This window comes from Triticum aestivum, chromosome 5B (genome assembly GCF_018294505.1).
Source record: "Triticum aestivum cultivar Chinese Spring chromosome 5B, IWGSC CS RefSeq v2.1, whole genome shotgun sequence".
Classification (NCBI taxonomy): Eukaryota; Viridiplantae; Streptophyta; class Magnoliopsida; order Poales; family Poaceae; genus Triticum; species Triticum aestivum.
In genome coordinates, this window is record NC_057807.1 from 399,320,674 (window position 1) to 399,325,885 (window position 5,212).

Consider the following 5,212-nt stretch of genomic DNA (forward strand, 5'->3'; position numbering starts at 1 on the left):
AAAGCTTGTGCCTGTCAGAAATATTAAAATAACAAGGGTAATGGACCGTTCGCATTCACTCAGACGCGTGGAAATTGAGGCGATGGCCAGGAGGAATCATAAAGACTGGACGCGGAAACCTATGCCAGACTATCATCAATCTAGAATATGATGGAGAACCCGCCTTGCAAAGCTGAAGACTTGCGTCCGCACACTACATCATTTTTTTCCAGAACTCGCACACTACATCGTCATTGAAGGCAAGTTCGGGGGCTAATGAGGGAGTCCTGGATTCGGGGGTCCTTAAGTGTTCGGCCTGGGAGTATGGGTCGGGTTGCATGGGCCATATAGGATCAAGTTAAAGATTATCTACCATGTCCAGATGGAACTTCTCGCTACGTGGTCGGCAAGAATAGAGTCCGGAAGTTTCCTTCCCTGGTAAACCGACCTTGTACAAACCCTAGACCCCTCCGGTGTGTATATAAACTAGAGAGGTTAGTCCGCCGAGGCTATCTTCTTCACCATCATTGGAATCCTTATAGGCTAGACATCTAGGGTTAGCCATTATGATCTCAAGGTAATCTTCATACTCGTCGAATATTATCAAGCAGGAGTAGGGTTTTACCTCCCTTAAGAGGGCCCGAACCTGGGTAAACACTATGTCCCAAGGCTTCCTGTTACCATTGATCCTTGGACACACAGCTTGCCCCCCCCCACCCGAGATCTGCCAGTTTTGACACCGACACCATTGCCATGGCCTCCAGTGCAAGAAGAGGCGGTTGTCGGTGTCAAAACCGGTGAATATCGCGTAGGGGGTCCCGAACTGTGCATCTAAGGCTAATGGTAAAAGAAGGTGGGGGACACAATGTTTACCCAGGTTCGGGCCCTCTCGATGGAGGTAATACACTACTTCCTGCTTGATTGATCTTGATGATATGAGTATTACAAGAGTTGATCTACCACGAGATCACAAAGGCTAAACCCTAGAAGTTAGCCTATGGTTATGATTGTTGCTGTCCTACGGACTAAACCCTCCAGTTTATATAGATACTAGAGGGGGCTAGGGTTACACAGAGTCGGTTACGGAGAAAGGAATCTTCATATCCAAACTGCCAAGCTTGCCTTCCACGCAAAGGAGAGTCCTATCCAGACACGGGACAAAGTCTTCTATCTTGTATCGTCATAGTCCAACAGTCCAGCATATGCGAATAGTCCGGCTGTCCGAGACCCCTAAATCCAGGACTCCCTCAGTAGCCCCTGAACCAGGCTTCAATGATGATGTCGGCGCACAAATTGTCTTCGGCATTGCAAGGTGGGTTCCTTCTCCGAATACTCCAAAGTAGATCTTGAACATAAGAATCATATACGGCTCTACAAAACAAATTCCACATACCACTGTAGAGAGTATAATATCCCACGAGTCCAATCTGCTGACAACTCATAGCGTGACATCATGCCACGGCCCAGTCTTTATTCGAACCGTTTTTATCCTGCCACTGCATATTTCGAGGCACAGTTTCATTGGCACGTCTTGTCAAAGAAGAGATCGTGTCCCCTTATCATGGGATTCTCATCAATGCGGGCATGGGTAACCTAACCGTGCCATCAACACGGTGCTTGGGAAATAAGCGAGTTTTAGGGCGAGTGGGGAGGCACATGATTTTTACTGCCTTTATAAAGGGATAAGGATTCCCCTCTTTCACCCATGCCCTCTTCTTCCTTTGCTCATCCATTCTCGAGCTCCAGCGCCCAAGAACCCATCTCTTCCACCCAAAGAGCACTCCAACCATATCTGGATCTGGAGCGTAAGGCAAGTGGATGGCCTCCTCCGTCAAGGAGAAGGCCTCCTCCGTCAAGGAGAAGGATATAAAGAAACTCCGAGAGGCCGGATACCTAGCCAATAAGATTGCACACCGTCTCTCGGCGGCGGGACAGATCGTCCTACTCTGAAACCCCACGAGAGGGTTGTACCTCCCTCACTTTGTCCGTGAGCTGGGGTTTCCCCTCCACCCATTCGTTCGCGGCCTTATGTACTACTACGGGATAGATTTCCATGACCTATCCCCTAACTCCTTCCTCAACATCTCGACATTCATCTTCATGTGCGAGGCCTTCCTCCGCATCCCGCCACACTTCGGACTGTGGCTAAAGATTTTCAACGTGAAGCCAAAGGTGGTAGGCGGCGAACAGGCCAAGTGCGGAGGAGCCATGGTGAGCAAGATGCCCAACGTCAAATAGCCATCAAGTAAATTCAACGAGTCCGTCAAAGGTTGGCAGCAACAGTGGTTCTATGTTACCAAGCCACGCGGCACCAAATGGGCTGTCGCCCCCAAATTCCGATCTGGAGCCCCACTGCGGCTCATGTCCTGGCCCGAAAAGGGCCTAGACTGGTCTACGTCAGACAAGCTGACGCCATCCAAGCGCGTATCAAGAGCATGGAGGACAAGAATATCAAACTTGTTGATGTGGTCCAGGTGATGCTAATTTGCCGGATCCTTCCCTATCAACGCCGGACTCGCAATCTATGGGATTTTGATCTGGCCAAGCACCTAACCATGCTGGAGTTCTTTGGCACGACGCACAAAGACATCTGGAAGGTGCTATTCAAGTCTGGCAAGTCGTGGTCGGACACCGCCGAGGATCGTGGGCACAAATTGTCCCACCCCACAAGTTCAGTAAGTCTTTATATGTTTTCATGGTGTATCCTTTATTTGTATACCTTGGGGAAAACACCTAATACTTCCCTAACGATTCTCCCAGGGCTAGACGAAGAAGGCACATCGGATCTACTGTACGGCTCCGCTGCCTGAGGAACAAGCTGGCCCACTTCTAATGAAGATGCTGGTCCCGGCGCCATATAAGGCACTGAAGAAGATGGACAACAAGGAGGCCAAGGAGACCAGGGGCGGGCTTCGTTGCAAGGGTACTTTGGACGTGATGTCCGAAGACACCGAGGCCCACTCTCCGCCGAAAAAGACGAGGAAGAGGAAGAAGAAGAAGAGGAAAGCCAGTCACCCCCTACGAGGGGGAGAAAGAAGAGGACGGCCTCCACACATTTGGAGGCCGAAACATCTCAGAAGGGGAAAGCATCCCTTCCAGACGAGCCCACCGCAGCCACCGATAGCAGCCCGGAGTGGGAACCCAGGGTCAAGCCCCTGGCCAAATCATGAGTACAAAGAAACCCGGACACATCCATATATCCAGTCTCACTTTTGCATAGCATTAATGTATTGAGTCGCATATTCTGCAGTCCGGTCGGGTCCGACATCGAGCGATCTTCGTCGGAAGATTCGTTGGACCCGGATGTGATGGACAGCGAGACCCTCCCGACGGCCTCCTCTCCCGAAGGCATGGACAACACTGAGGTGCCATCCCAAAGGGGCTCAGGCCAGGGCGAAGCTCAGGAGATCGTCAGGGCGGCGCCGGGGGGTCAAACTTCGGCAACCGGACACACAGGGGAGCAGACCCCCATGGATGCTGAAGGTGGAGGCCATCCTGAATTCGGCCCCCAGCCAGAGGCAACTCTAGAGACCAATACGGCTCCGGAATCAGGACGGCAACCTTCCTCAACAGAAGGTGGTGCACCTATACCACCGGTGATCTCAGTCCATCCAGAGGTGTCGGATACTTTATTGGCGGCGCTGCAAAGCGCTTCCATCATTGAAGAGCACCGTACCCTTATGGGTGCTGTGATTGAGAAGCTCCAGTTCGCCAAAAGCGGGCTGACCGAAGCCTGCACCAGCCTTCTAACAGGCTTTGAGGTAAGTTAAAGAATGTCATAATATAGATAGTAGCCCCTGATACGCTGTTCGGTGTTTCAGAAAGAAAGCCGGACAAAGGATCAAATATATTTCGCATGAGACTAATTAGGGAATACCTATGTGAATTATCAGGCGTCGTTATTGACTGCAACCTCTCATACTGCAGAGGTCATACTGCGGAGGTCTCCGGACTGAAGCAGAGTCTAGAGCGGGTCGAGAAGGAGCAGACTGAAGCCCAAGGCGCCCTCGAGGAAATAGAGGAGGCCCGAAAGATCGCATCGGATAAGGTCTTTATTATGCAGAGCAAATACGGGAAGGAAAGATTTCGTTTACTAACCCGGATTCATAGTTCTCCAAGGGTGTTTGCGGATCTACCATGCAGCGTGTCTGACGCTGCAAAGTTCTACCGAGCCGAAGAGGGGAGCTCTACGGAAAAGTTGTTCTGGTCGAAATATCTTGTACCAGAATACCCAGTACCCTTTACCGATCAGCTGAAGCAGCTGGTTGAGCTGCATAGGGCGGCCGAACTAGCCCTCAAGGATTTGATTATCCGACTATGGCCTGCCGAAGCGATTCCCAGCAGCTACTTCGAACTTGTGAAGCGGCTGGTTAGTGCCTGCCCTCGGCTTGATGCCATCAAGTGGTCGGTCTGCATCGAAGGTGCGCGAATGGTCTTTGCCCGCGCCAAGGTGCATTGGGCGAAGATGGATGCTGTGAAGCTGATGACCGAAGGACCTCCCGAAGGGAAAGAGCACTGCAAGCCCGAGATGTATTATGACAGTGTCCTGGAGGGATCCCGCCTTGTGGCAGAGCAATGTGCCAAGGATATTTTATATTCCCATGAGTGTATGCATGTTATCCTATGTTGTAATATGAAACAAGGTCGTGATGTAAAATAATGCTTGTTAATCGAACTATTACCTCCTGTGTGGCTGTTTTTTAAATTAATGCTGAGAGTTGGCCAGTCGTCGGCTTCTGCCCCCACGTAGGAAGCAGGGGGGTGTTCAAGATAAATCTAAACACTCTTTACTCCAGATTTTTGGTCCTTAAAGGAGGTGTTTAGCGCGACGAACCAGGCAATCAGACTATAAGGCTTTATCACCCTCACTTACCCATAGGAGTTTGACAAAAGAAAGGTAGGCACAGCCCCTAGTGTTTGGAAGACCGAACTTGGGGCATTGTAAAACACCTGATCGGATAAAAACTGATTCGTTGCATGATGCATTAGTTATCGCATAATGCAGAAGAAACCGTTAAGGATTTTGTGACCTCTTGAACAGCTGACCATCTCTCGCTGCATCATGACGGTCAGTTTTCGGCTTTCTCTACTAGGTGCTCGTCCGGAAGAACGGTGACACAATTGCAGTAGTTCTCCCTTTACTACCCTAGCCGATATAGCGGAACGTAGGGTAGCAAGCACAAGAGCCGGGCAACCCAACTATTGACCAAAGACATGATTCGGAGCCAATGCA